General features: G+C 47.9%; 1 long non-coding RNA gene across 1 annotated transcript; it reads left to right on the top strand.

Moving 5' to 3' along the window:
- The first annotated feature begins 12,342 nt into the window (after positions 1–12,342).
- LOC141129796 (uncharacterized) lies at positions 12,343–14,263 on the top strand. Its single transcript, XR_012241869.1, has 2 exons — positions 12,343–12,386; positions 13,863–14,263. It is a non-coding gene; the product is annotated as an uncharacterized lncRNA (long non-coding RNA).
- Positions 14,264–14,804: the final 541 nt, after the last annotated feature.

Raw genomic sequence — 14,804 nt, 5'->3', positions numbered from 1 at the left:
CAGACTGGCTATACGCTGGGATCACAAAGACATAGGGCTTTGGATGAAACTGATGACCCCGGCCAGGAGCGGGAACCAGTTTTTTCCAGGGGGGGCTGGCGGTACTTCCACCTCAGGTTCATCGGCCATTAGAAAGAAGGGGGTCTGCTGGCAATTCAACGATGAATGCTGATGCGGGGGCAGTCATGCCTTCACCAGGTGTTTTAAGGCCTGAAAGCACAAGGCAGGAGATGGGTCTGGAAAAAGGGAGGACGCCAGTGATGGTGGGAAGGACGTTTCCTTTACTAAATAGGTATCCGGACCGGGAGTCGGCTCGACTCCTAGGGGAGGGATTCTCTGAGGGTTTTAGAATCCTGTGCTCGTTGTCTACGGTTCCCCCGATTCCGGCTAATTTACAGTCGGCTCGCCTTTTCCCAGAGGTGGTGACGGAGAAACTACGGAAGGAAGTTTCTTTGGGTAGGATGGGCGGTCCTTTTTCTTCCCTGCCATTTCCGGGATTAATAGTGTCCCCTTTGGGTGTGGTTCCCAAAAAGGAGCCTGGCAAGTTCCGTTTGATTCACCATCTTTCTTATCCAAAGGGGGCGTCTGTAGATGATGGGTTCGACCTGCAAGCCTGTGCGGTCACCTATACTTCCTTCGATGCCGCGATAACATTGGTACGGAGGTATGGCCGGGGCACTTTGTTGGCGAAAGTGGATGTGGAGGCAGCATTTCGTCTGCTTCCGGTTCATCCGGATAGCATGCACCTATTGGGCTATCGATGGCAAGGGTCGTATTTCGTCGATCGTTGTCTGCCTATGGGGTGCTCCATTTCCTGTGCGTTATTTGAGACCTTCAGTTCCTTTGTGGAATGGGTAGTGCGTGACGTCTCAGGGTTAAACTCCGTCATCCATTACTTGGATGATTTCCTGTGTATCGGCCCTGCGGATTCCAATGCTTGTGCGGTTCTGCTGGGAACGTTACAGCACATAGCAGCTCGTTTTGGAATTCCATTGGCACCCGAAAAAACAGTAGGCCCCACGACTGAACTGTTTTTTTTGGGAATAACGGTTGATTCCCTGGCTATGGAATGTCGTTTGCCAGAAGACAAGCTAGTGGCATTGAGGCAAGAAGTTAGGGACTTGGGGGCAGACATAAGGTTTGGGTCAAAGAGTTACAGTCTCTGTTGGGCAAATTGAATTTTGCCTGCAGAATTATCCCAATGGGTAGGATATTTTGCCGTCAGCTTTCGTTGGCTATGGCAGGTGTCAGCAACCCTAGGCATTTCATCCGTCTGACTCGGGATCATCGAGCAGATCTAGGGGTCTGGGACAATTTCCTGGCTACTTACAATGGGAGATCGGTTTGGATGTCAGGCCCCGTTAGCAATGTGGACATGGAGTTGTTTACGGATGCGGCAGGGTCGGAAGGATATGGAGCGTTCTTCCAGGGTAAGTGGAGTGCCGGGGGTTGGCCTGATGATTGGAGGGAGGCAGGTTTGTTGCGTAACCTAGCACTTTTGGAATTGTTTCCTATAGTGCTGGCAGTGGAAATTTGGGGTAGTGCATTTCAGAACAAAAAAGTGCGTTTCCACTGTGACAATTTGGGAGTGGTTACTGCCATAACCAACTTATCGGCATCTTCTCTTCCAGTGGTGCGATTGTTGCGCCATTTAGTGTTGTTATGCCTTTGCCTTAATGTGTTCATCTATGCTGTTCACATTCCGGGGATTTCTAACAGGATTGCGGATGCCTTGTCTCGTTCACAGTGGAAGGAATTCCGTGTCTTGGCACCGGAGGTGGAGCAGCATGGTACCCCCTGTCCTCATCGGTTATGGCCAATCGCATCGGAGTCGCCGCAGGATTGATTCGCAAGTCATTGGGTGAGGCGACGTGGGGAGCATACGCTGGTGCGTGGAAGGAATGGATTACGTTGGTGGCGGAGGTAGGGGGGCTTGAGCCCCGGGACGATGGGTCGACGTTGGTCTTGTACTTTATTGTAAAAAATTTTCTTCAAGGGGCCTCGGTGTCGTCGGTAGAACATAAATTAGCAGGACTGGCCTTCTGGTTCAAGATGCAGGGAGGTGTGGATGTCACGAAATCGTTTGTAGTGTGTCAGGCCATGAAGGGCTATCGCAAGGGTTACAGGGCCAAGGATCATAGGCGCCCAGTCTCTTTCGATAAGTTACGGAAGATAGTGGCAAATATACCGCGGGTGTGCCTGGAGAGGTACGAACAGCGGTTGTTTCGAGCGGCTTTTTTGTTAGCTTTCTTTGGGGCTCTACGCATAGGGGAGCTAGTCAGCTCTACTAAGATTTTCTGGGCACTATATTTATTTGGTTGGAGATTGTGGCACGCACTGTTTGGAGAGAGGCCAGATCTGTGGACCGAATCAATAAAGCCCGGGTTAAAGTCAACAAGGAGGTTGGGAGATTTTTTTATTAGAAATGGAGGTCTGGTCATTAGGCACTTGGATTTAGAATCCGAGACTTGGAGGTTCCTTAGGGGTGATGGCGTTCACCTTAATGCAGTTGGTACGGATTTATGGTTTTTGGGCTTGGAGGAAGGAGTGCAGAGGGCTTTTCAGGTGTGGCGGAGCGCACAGGTATAAGGAGTCATACCTGCTGCGCTATGGCATTTTGGGATCCTTGGCAGTGGTAGAATGTGCTGCATTCTGGGTAAACAGTGAGGAACCATCAGGTATGGTATCCTCGAGTGGGAACAGTTCACTGGCTGGTGACTAGTGTAGACTAAGGACCCTGGGGTGGCTGAGGTCAGCTGGGTTTAGGCCCTGAGTCTTTATAAATAGCGGCTGGGGGGGCAACTCAGTTAGATGGGCCTCAGACACAAACAAAGAGGGTTGTGTATACATTGGTACCGCCTTGGATCTTAAAAGTTATACATTTCAGTGAGCATAGTGAAGTTTAGGTGGGCGTTTACAATATGTAATGTTAAACAAAAGTTGGTTATTAATAAAGGCCATGTTGGCCATTTAACCCACCTCAGGTGTTGTGTGGTTATTTAAGTTATGTTAAGGGAAGGTATGGTATAAATAGGTAAGTGGTATTTAGCAGGGTAAGCTCTTAGCTACCCTTGTCATGCAAGCAGCATCTTTGAGGCACTTTAGGAGGGGTGTATCAATGGGCAGTGCCGCCGAAGCGCCTGCAAAGTGCCGCCTCAAAAAAGAACATGAGCTTCTTTGGGGCAGATTACAGGCGTTTTTCTGCTTTTTACATTGGTGACCTGTACAAAATCGCATCAAAATCGCAACAAAACATGGTAAAAATCACGGCAAAATCACGGTAAAAACGCGCGACTTTGAAACGCTCAAATGTGAATGCAGCCTAACTGTTTAAACACAGAGCTGTACATTCCTGTGTAGGAGAAACAGTGCAGGCCACAGAACAGAGTGCAATCCTGAACCTCTTGAGGCCTGGTTCACACTGCTGCGACTTCAAAGTCTTGAAGCCGATATCCGAGTGGGACTTCGGTACGACTTGCATACAACTTCTTTAACAGAAGTCAATGCAAGTCGTGCTGAAGTCGGATCAAAAGCAGTGCAGGTACCTTTTTCAAAGTCAGAGTGACTCAAGTAGCTCCTATTAGAGTGGTTCCATTGCACTTAATGGGGAGCTACTTGTCGTGCGACATGGCTCACCGACCATTGTTGGGTTAAACTGTACTCCAACAGAAAATTTTCCTTGAGCATTATCTGGTGTCCACACTACTTTTCTTATGTAGCACCCTCCTATGTAGGTGCTAGAATAGTTGGATACATGCTAGAGTGTGTTTTTGGTAGGTAAGTTTAGTTTCCACACTGTAGGCAGTGTGGCTTTAAATGTTGGTTAAGGTAAAAGCATAGTTTGTCTCACTGTATCCGGTGAGTTGTGATTGATTAGCTAGGCCTGATCTGTGTGCTCTGCTGCTGTCAGTCTGCTGGATAGCTTCCTCTGTATCGAGGCAACTTGAGAAGTTTCTGGGTGATATGTGTGGAGCTTTGGAGATGGCAGAATTAATATTGATACAGCCCCAGCCTATCCCAGAGAGGCAGGCTACAAAGGCAAGCTGGGGGACTGTATTTATTCTGAGAGCACACAGAGCTCTGGGTCTTGTCTCAGAGTAGAGGAGTCCAGCCTGAGGGAGGCACAGTGCCTGCCATAGATCAGTCTGGTGTCACTGGAGGGCATCACTTGGAAGATTGGAAGAGACTCCATCTGACAGGTCAAGTGATACCTAAAGGGTAACTCCACTTTCATGGCGAAAAAAAAACAGCAAATAAAGAAAAAATAATATAGGGTACACAATTGTGACTCAAGTCATATTGTAGTTTAATGTTATTAAAAATTACCTTTCCTTTTCAATCTGCAGCCGCTGTAATTTTCTGAAAATGCAATGCAATATGGCTACAGTGTACTGACCACTCCCCAGAAACATAATTTCCTGCTTGTATGAATGGTCACCAATTTTTCCAGAAGTCTGCCTCAGATGCACGTCAGAAACCTTTCTCTGCTATGTGTTTGGCCGCCGCTTATATGATGTGGGCCCCTGTGGACTGCAAATATAATTCTGCCTTATATGCATGCATATTAACTCCTCTGTACGTCATGATGAACTGTTTTGTACTTGTGATGCCTGTGCGATATGTGAAAGACCGCTCCCTGCTGTTCCGAGTGCATGCCCTCATACCCTCACATTCACAATGGCCTCCCTTAAACTAGTCACGTGGAATGTGCGAGGGCTGTGCGCTAAACCTAAACATGTGGCTATACTCTTTCATCTGAAATCCTTTAAGGCGGATGTCTCTTTCCTTGTGGAGACCCACCTTGTAGGTCAAATGCAAATGGCACTAAAAAAAAACATGGGTGGGGTGGTTGTACCAGGCCCCCCACACCTCAGATTCCCGCGGAGTTGCCATCCTAATCACCAAAACGGTACAGTTCCAACTACACTCCTTGCAGTCGAACCCTCGGGGATGGCCTCTGTTCCTACATGAAACTATTGGTGGTCTTGAGGTTCTCTTGCTGATTTTCTATATCCCCCCTGCCATATGATTGGGAGACTTTAATATGACAACCCACCATAGCCTTGATAGATATAGCTCTACCGCCCCAGTGTCACCCCTACCCTTAACTACCAGGTTTGGGAGGTTTCTTTCAGAGTTCGCTATGACGGACACCTGGAGACACAAGCACCCTACAACCATTGTTTTCTCCTGCTTCACCCCTTCATGCTCTGCCATGACCTGCATAGACCTAATCCTAGTCTCACCCGCACTTTTGCCCGACCTGCTTGGGGTTGGGTTTCATGCCAAAGTGCTCTCTGAACACTCCCCATACTGGGTGTCCCTACGCCTGCCAACCCTCCCCGCGGTCCGCATGTGGAGACTGAACCCGTTCTGGCTTTTTCCACCATGTCGGACCTGGAGAATATCCATTGGGAGTGGGCTCATTTCTTCCGCACAAATCAGGGCTCAGCGCCGGTTGGGATGGTATGGGAGTCCTTTAAAATACACACCCGCATGACCCTCTCCACACGCGTTAACAGACATAAAGCCTCCTCCAAGTTGTTGATACAACAGGCCGAGGAGCACCTCAGCTCTCTTGAGCAAGTGTTCATCAACAATCCATCTGCAGCCAATGCTTCCCTGGTGCGTCTGCAGTCTAGACTCACTGATTAACTCCACTTTGAAAAGGCCAAACAGGGCATTTTCTTTACTAGGCAGCATATATTCAAACATGGCGAACGTTCGGGCAAATTGCTTTCCTACATGGCTCACCTAGACCACAAGCCCCCGGTGGTGGTTGAGCTTCAAGCGTCTTCCGGGGACAGAATCACAGACCCATCCCTGGTGGCTTCTGAGTATAGGCAGTTCTACTCTGATCTATATACCTCTGCCACTAGACACTCCCAAGATGAACTAACCACGTTCCTTCAGGATATCGATTTTCCCACTCTCACTCAGTCCCAGATTAAGCAGCTTGAGGCACCGATTACCACAGACTGTATCGACAAGGCATTGGCACATCTCCCGCCCTCTAAGGCACCTGGTTCTGATGGCCTTCCCCTAGAGGTCTATACCCAGTTCAGGGAGGTTCTTGTCCCCAAACTGCAGGCACTGTATGCCCACAGTATGCCTCCCAATTCCGCGATTCTGTCCCTAGCCTTGATTCTTTATACCTGGTGGATCTAGTCATGGGTAACTAACTAACTAACTGCAGCTACTGATCATGCATACCAATTGAAAACCAAATGGGAGTCGGATGTGGGGGTTGTGGAGGCCAAGGACTGGGACGAGGTACTAGCCTCCTGTAGTATTCCCTAAATTGTCAGACTGTCTCACCCGCCTCTATATCCTTCACAGGTCCTATCTTACATAGATTCGCCTTTCTAAATATAAACCAGACCATAGCCCTGCCTGCCCCAAATGAGGAGACCCCGGCGGAACCGTCTATCACCTATTATGGTCCTGCCCCTCCCTTCAAGAATACTGGTCACAGGTGGTCAAGTTCCTTCACGATCACATGGGCTCCCCCCTGACTCTATGCCCTCGTCAATGTTTACCGGGCCTCCTTCCTATCTCTGAAGAAGAAAAATTATTAAATATTTTCTTGCAGGAATCCCTGTTCCTGGCCAAAATGCAAATAGCCCGGTCCTGGATCAGGGCTTCGCCCCCTACTATCCAACAATGGATCAGAGCAGTAAATGTCATTCCCCCCTACAAAAAAGTATTGTACACACACAGAGGTTGCCCGACCAAATACAACAAAATATGGGACAGGTGGCTGGAAGATCCCTCTACCTGTAATGATGCGGAGTAATTCCCTTCCATAGAGCGGTGTTTGTTCTGTCATACGTGCCTAATGTTCTTCTTACTTTTCCTAATGTCTGTATGCCCTATCATATTGGAGCTCTCCTGCACTTATGTTACACTAATATGGGGCTGGCTATTGGCCCCCTATTGGGGTACACTCAGACATGTTGTCCATGCCCTCCAGTAGCCCATGGTATCTGGGCCCCTTATCTGTCACATTTTATGCATCAATATGGTCATGTCAATGTTATATCCTTTGATATAGTGGCTGTAGCACTTTGCACCTGTCTGTACACTTTTTCAATATGCTCAATAAACTTTATTTTGATTAAAAAAAAAAAGTCAGATTTCATGCGTTCCTTGATCATCCGATCGAGGGCGAATACTGCTGTGCAAAATGTAAGCACATTGTTTCCCTGGAAGCCCAGGTTCTGAATCTGGGGAAGCAACTGTCAGCACTGAGAAGTCCCTCCATACTAAAGGTGAGCCAGGAACGTACACGGCAGGTGCCGGCAGGGGCCAGCACAGAGGCGGGTGGAGACAAAGAGGTGCAGGCACTAGCAAAGAGTAGATGGGTGACAGTCAGGAGGGGTAGAGGGGGAAGTGCCAGGGAGGCCGATCCAGGACTGGAGCATCCCAATAAGTACGCTCCATTGAGTGACATTGGTGTAACCAGTCAGGGACCAGCACTGCTGGAGATGAGGGACTCTCCTAGCTGCCAGGGGAAGAACTCCTCCAGTGAGAGTGGGGGGGCAGCAAAGGGAAAGGAAAGACAGATTCTGGTGGTAGGGGACTCAATTCTTAGAAGGACAGAGAGGGCAATCTGTAACCAAGACCTGAAGCGCCGAACAGTATGTTGTCTACCGGGCGCTCGGGTTCGGCACATCACGGATCTTGTGGACAGATTACTGGGAGGGGCTGGGGAAGACCCGGCTGTCATGGTGCACGTTGGCACCAATGACAAAGTCAGAGGCAGATGGAGTGTCCTAAAGAACGATTTTAGGGACTTAGGAGCTAAATTGAGGAAAAGGACCTCCAAGGTAGTGTTCTCAGGAATACTACCGGTACATCGAGCCACACCAGAGAGGCAGAGGGAGATTAGGGAAGTAAACAAGTGGCTGAAGAGCTGGTGTAGTAAGGAGGGGTTTGGGTTCCTGGAGGACTGGGCTGACTTCTCAGTCGGTAACCGGTACTATAGAAGGGACGGACTGCACCTAAATGAGGAGGGTGCAGATCTGCTGGGAATGAAGATGGCCAAAAAGTTAGAGGGGTTTTTAAACTAGGCGATGGGGGGGAGGGTCCAGAGACAGTGATAGCCAGCGCGGAAGATATTCCAGAGGGTAGTATTGGGGGCATTAGTGGTAGGTTAACCAAAGCACAAAAACACAAGGTGAGTATAGTAGCAAGTCCAAGTTGCAATCTTGAAACACCCAATACGAGGACAATATTTCAGAGAGTGGGGTTCCCCAGGGTTCTGTGCTGGGACCAATCCTATTTAATTTGTTCATAAACGACCTGGAGGATGGGTTAAACAGTTCAATCTCTGTATTTGCAGACGATACTAAGCTAAGCAGGGCAATAACTTCTCCGCAGGATGTGGAAATCTTGCAAAAAGACCTGAACAAATTAATGGGGTGGGCGACTACATGGCAAATGAGGTTCAATGTAGAAAAATGTAAAATAATGCATTTGGTTGGCAAAAATATGAATGCAATCTATACACTGGGGGGAGAACCTCTGGGGGAATCTAGGATGGAAAAGGACCTGGGGGTCCTAGTGGATGATAGGCTCAGCAATGGCATGCAATGCCAAGCTGCTGCTAATAAAGCAAACAGAATATTGGCATGCATTAAAAGGGGGATCAACTGCAGAGATAAAACGATAATTCTCCCGCTCTACAAGACTCTGGTCCGCCCGCACCTGGAGTATGCTGTCCAGTTCTGGGCACCAGTCCTCAGGAGGGACGTACTGGAAATGGAGCGAGTACAAAGAAGGGTAACAAAGCTAATAAAGGGTCTGGAGGATCTTAGTTATGAGGAAAGGTTGCGAGCACTGAACTTATCCTCTCTGGAGAAGAGACGCTTGAGAGGGGATATGATTTCAATTTACAAATACTGTACTGGTGACCCCACAATAGGGATAAAACTTTTTCGCAGAAGAGAGTTTAATAAGACTCGTGGCCACTCATTACAATTAGAAGAAAAGAGGTTTAACCTTAAACTACGTAGAGGGTTCTTTACTGTAAGAGCGGCAAGGATGTGGAATTCCCTTCCACAGGCGGTGGTCTCAGCGGGGGAGCATTGATAGCTTCAAGAAACTATTAGATAATCACCTGAATGACCGCAATATACAGGGATATGTAATGTAATACTGACACATAATCACACACATAGGTTGGACTTGATGGACTTGTGTCTTTTTTCAACCTCACCTACTATGTAACTATGTAACAGGCAACAAAAATGTAATTTTTGGTGAGATACCCCCAATAGGAACACGTCTAAAGGGATGCAGACCCAGCAGCTTTCCTCATTAGTGTTCTGCAGCTACCACAGCTGATTGATAAATATGAAAATACTACAATTAGACTCCCTCAGCACAGAGGCACAGAGGAACAAACAGTGATTTCTTCAGAATAACAAAAGGTAGGAATCTGCAACAATGATCACCCTGAGGGGATTGTTTTTTTTTTTTCTCAACAAAAGTGGAGTTACGCTTTAATCTAAGGATTACAGACCCTCATGGGTCTCATTTACGTACTCAAACCTGAAGCCCATCATATATACTCATATGCACACAGCAGAAGGCTGGAAACTGAACAAGTACTGTATATTACCCGCTTCACCCCTGGAAGATTTTACCCCCTTCCTGACCAGAGCACTTTTTGCGTTTCGGCACTGCGTCGCTTTAACTGACAACTGCGCGGTCGTGCGACGTTGCACCCAAACAAAATTGACGTCCTTTTTTTCCCACAAATAGAGCTTTCTTTTGGTGGTATTTGATCACCGCTGCGGTTTTTATTTTTTGCGCTGTAAACAAAAAAAGAGCAACAATTTTGAAAAAAACTGCCATGATACACCGTGGTCAGTTTACGAGGGGTATGGAGAAACTGACAGGGTCAGCCAGGTTTTCTAGGTGTTACAGGGGGCCAAATGACACAGGACAAGCACTGTGTCATATAACATGCTTTAAAGGAGCAGGATCCTTTTATTTTTTTTGCCAAACTCAAAAGTATTAGTTTTTTTTAGTATAAGAAGAAGAAAAAAAACTGAATATAATTAACCACTTCAGCCCCAGAAGGATTTATCCCCTTCCTGACCCAGCCCTTTTTTGCGATACGGCACTGCGTAATTTTAACTGACAATGGCGCGGTCGTGCGACGCTGTAACAAAACAAAATTTGCGTCCTTTTTTTTTCCACAAATAGAGCTTTCTTTTGAGCTATAAACAAAAAAAGAGGGACAATTTTGAAAAAAAAAAAGCAATATTTTTCTACTTTTTGCTATAATAAATATCCCAACAAAATATATAAAAAAAAACGAATTTCTTCCTCAGTTTAGGCCAATATGTATTGTTCTACATATTTTTGGTAAAAAAAAAATCACAATAAGCGTATATTGATTGGTTTGCACAAAAGTTAACGCGTCTACAAAATAGGGGATAGATTTATGGCGTTTTTATTATGAATTTTTTTTTTTTATTAGTAATGGCAGCGATCTTTTTATTGTGACTGCGACATTGCGGTGGACAGTTCGGACACTTTTGACACTATTTTTGGACCATTGGCATTTATACAGCCATCAGTGCTATAAAAATGCACCGATTACTGTGTAAATGTCACTGGCAAGGAAGGGGTTAAACACTAGGGGGAAATCAAAGGGTTAAGTGTGTTCCCTCAGCATGTTCAAACTGTAGGGGGATGGGCTCACTAGAACATGACAGAGATCAGTGCTCCCGATCACTGGGAGCAGTAGATCCCTGTCATGTTGCTAGGCAGAACAGGGAAATGTCTTGTTTACATTTCCCCATTCTGCCTCTCCATGCCACGTTCGCGGGCCACCGGAGGACATCGAGGCACGCTTCCGCGGCGCGCGAGTGCCCGCTAGCCGCCGATGACAAAATGAGGTACGGGTACGTCATTTTGCGCTCCCGTGCCACTTTGCCGACGTATATCGGCATGAGCCGCCGGTCAGCAAGTTGAAGTGGTTAACATGTTTACTTTCTTTCCCTGCAGTGAGAAATAGACAAATATGTAGTCCAAAGCTTGATACCCCAAAAAAGTGTATCTTTGTCCATCCCATCCATGTCATCATGCCTTTTAAGAGCACCATTTGCATAGATTTAAGAACTGGGGAATATTGAATTTAGGAATTTAGATCTGCTATGCTGTTACATGCTAAGGAAACAAAGGAGGGTACATAAAGAATTAACATATCTTATCTTTGCATGTGATCTGACCATATAAACATAGCTCTGTGTGACAGCACACTGGACGTTTGGCTGTTTTTCCTAGATGCCTTTCCTCCTGGCAGCAGCATTTTTGCAGAAAAAATGCTTGACACTTGTAAATGCATGTAAACACAAAAGAAAATGCCAGAGGCCCCCTAACAGCAGCATTAAAAACGTCCAGCGTGCATAAGGCCTAAAACATATCTGGGACCAGCAAATATTGTCTAAATAGAAACATGTGTATTATTACTTAAATATTGATGTGCTTTGTGTATTTCTTCCAGATTTGTACAGTAATCAAATGTGAAACTTTGCCTCTGTGTAGGAGCTCCCTGTAGTAAAGACAAATCACTGTTGTTCTCTCTCCTGCATGGTGAGTGGTCTTGTATCCGCCTTTCCTGCAGTTTAATGCAGGCAGCCTGTAGTGGGTAGAGTCTGCTGGGACCCTCCCACAACTCTGCTCTCTGCACAGGCTGTGCGCAGTACAGGTATGTTGTCTCTGTTACATTTATAAGGTTATCATTGGCTTTGCTAAGTAATTTGGTGCAAAAAAAGTTGATTTATATCCTTTGTGACTATTGAAGATAATATTTAAAACAAGATATTTGTGCCAGTTTAGCTTTAGGTCTAAAGAATGCTCATCTTATTTAATAACCCCATGTGTTTGTTGTCATAAGATGCTTTGGAGACAATATAGACCAGTATAGACCAGGGACCAGGAGCGGTTACAAATGGCCCGCATGACTGATGCATATTGATACATTTCCTGGTAAGCGACGGCCGCCTGCTTACAATGTTTTTTTTTCTCTTCCTGGTTTACTCGGAGAAAGTCGGGCTAGCTGACGTCGGTGACATCACGTGATGTCCCCCGCTGTTGCTTCTGGGAGTTGTGGTCCACGGCTGTGCGCTCAAGCTCCCTGTACCCGGCGGGTGGAGTCTGGAGAGCAGCGAGCGCAGCCAGCCTAAATACAGCCATTGGCATTGCTATGGGGGTGCGGGAGGGGCTTGGGGTGTGGCTGCCTTCTCCACTCCTCCCACAGACTCCTTCACTATGGATGATGCCGCAGCTGAAGCAGATAGAGGCGAGGACAGACACAGCAGCCCCGCCCACCCGCCCAAGTCTTCATCTGCAGACATGAGGCATGCTATGTAAGTTACTCTGCACACTGTCACTACATAGAGTTCTAAGATGCCCTGTACCACCCCAACCTGCCCTGTGCCACCCCAGCCTGCCCTGTGCCACCCCAACCTGCCCTGTACCACCCCAACCTACCCTGTGCCACCCCAGCCTGCCCTGTACCACCCCTACCTACCCTGTTCCACCCCAACCTGCTCTGTACCACCCCAATCTACACTGTGCCACCCCAACCTGCCCTGTACCACCCCAACCTACCCTGTGTCACCCAAACCTGCCCTGTACCACTCCAACCTACACCGTGTCACCCCAACCTGCCCTGTACCACCCCAACCTGCCCTGTGCCAACCCAACCTGCCCTGTGAGTCCCCAACCTACCCTGTGCCACCCCCAACCTGCCCTATACCACCCCAACCTGCCACTATACCACCCTATACTACCCTAATCTGCCACTATACCACCCTATACTATCATTTACAGGGGCTGGTTTGGGGTGCGCCCCATGACTGTGCGCTGCCTGCATGGTGCAGTGCAGCCTAGACGGGGGGGTTACACCATGTTTTACCGCACAAGGTGACACCAACCCTAGTGACGCCACTGACTAATGCCAAACTACAACTCCCAGTGGGATCTTCTTGGACACCGTTGTGGCTGCGTCTGACTCACTGGCTCGGCGTGCAAGGAGGGGGACCTGTCCTGCTGAGCCCGAGCTGGCAGCTGCCATCAGCCCATCGCTGAGGTCACGGTGAGAGACCCTGACACCCCCAACTGACCCCAACATGATCATCCCATCTATCCCTCCCTTATACACCTCATTTACCCTGCCCCAATGCCCATCCAGTAAGCTCAAAATAGCCCTCAACACTGGGAGCTGCCCAAGTGCCCCTGGCCTGTGGATCCTGCTAGGAGCTGCCTGCGAACCTGTGGGGTCCTGCTGGCCACTGACCTGTGGGGTCCTGCTGGCCACTGACCTGGGGGTCCTGCTGGCCTCTGGCCATGGGTCCTGCTGACCTGCGGGTCCTGCTGGCCATGGCCTACGAGCCAGCAGGACCCACAGATCCACAGCCAGCTCCCAGCAGGACCCACAAGCTGTGGGTCCTGCTGGGAGCTGGCTGCAGAACTGTGGGTCCTGCTGGCCCCCCACATTTACAAAGCATTAAAAGAGAGGAATGGCCAAACCTATTTTGGTTTTACTCTTTTGGGTCACTGGAGAAAATTTACTAATGTACTTCTGTGACCCAGAGTCAGCTGATAGCGGGCTATTGCCAACTATCGGCTGATGAGGCAGAATGGCTCTTTGGGAGGGATTCCCATAATATTGTTGGGAACCACCTGGCTGCCTGATTGAGAGCTGACTCTACCTTTTAACATGTGGTGGAGAGCCAAAGCTAGCTTCTCCTGCCTGTGGGCAGGTTGAACCAATTAGTTAGCTGCTGTCCGTCCAGGAAAGCAAGGGTTAACTTTTTTTTGGTCTCCTTCATTTTTGGCAGATTCTGCTCTGGGTCCCGCCCAGTTGCCCTGTATGATATAAATTTAGGCAGCGGTTCGGTGAGAAGAGATTCTCCCATAGACACTTGGAGAAGGGAGAGTACCAGTGCAGCTGTGGGTTGTGAGGACCGTAAGGGATGGAGACGGATGAAAAGTAGAGAAGGAGAATGTCGCTTGTCATGGCCTGCATGTAGAAACCCTTGACTTGGGGTTCACCCTGAAAACACCAGTGCTGGAGAAATGCTTCTGAAGGACTATAATTATTGGACTACACTTCTGCAGATATGCCGGGGCAGCACACAAGCCTATAGATATAGTTAGGGAACTAGGAAAGTATCATGTTTTCCTGCTGGACTGTGAAATGTCTACTTTTGCACTTTTGCCAAGTAAAGTATTGAAATGATGTCTTTGCCTGGTCTGAAGTTATTAAAGAGGTGTATCATAAGTAACTGCTACACACACAGTCAATCACTGGGTCTTAACACATTGGAGTATGAAGACATCGGCATGGAATGGAGTTATTTTAAGATATACTGTAAGTAGTTCCAAGAGTAATGAAAATATAACAAGCAGCCTGCGTGTACCTGTTATAGGTGTCACAGCCTCTAGCAGCGAGGGAGATGTTGTCGGCACTCCTTCCCCCAGTTGTCTGTCTCCAATAGCAACAGGAGCTGCACCTCAGAGGTTCCCCAACCTGTACAGAGGTACTGAAGTCCAAGAGTTAAAGGGGTTGTAAAGGTAATTTTTTTATTGTTTAAAAATAACAAACATGTTATACTTACCTTCACTGTGCAGCTCGTTCTGCACAGAGTGGCCCCGAACCTGCTTTTCTGGGGTCCCTCGGCGGCTGTTTCAGCTCCTCCCCGCAAGAACTATCCACCTTAATGCGAGCTCCCTCGCATGGTGGTTAGTTCTTGCGGGCGCGCTCCCGTGATACAGCCGGC

This window comes from Aquarana catesbeiana, linkage group LG02, assembly GCF_042186555.1.
Source record: "Aquarana catesbeiana isolate 2022-GZ linkage group LG02, ASM4218655v1, whole genome shotgun sequence".
In the NCBI taxonomy this organism is placed as follows: Eukaryota; Metazoa; Chordata; class Amphibia; order Anura; family Ranidae; genus Aquarana; species Aquarana catesbeiana.
Note: the sequence above shows the minus strand (reverse complement) of the source record. Positions and strands in the feature narration are given on the sequence as shown.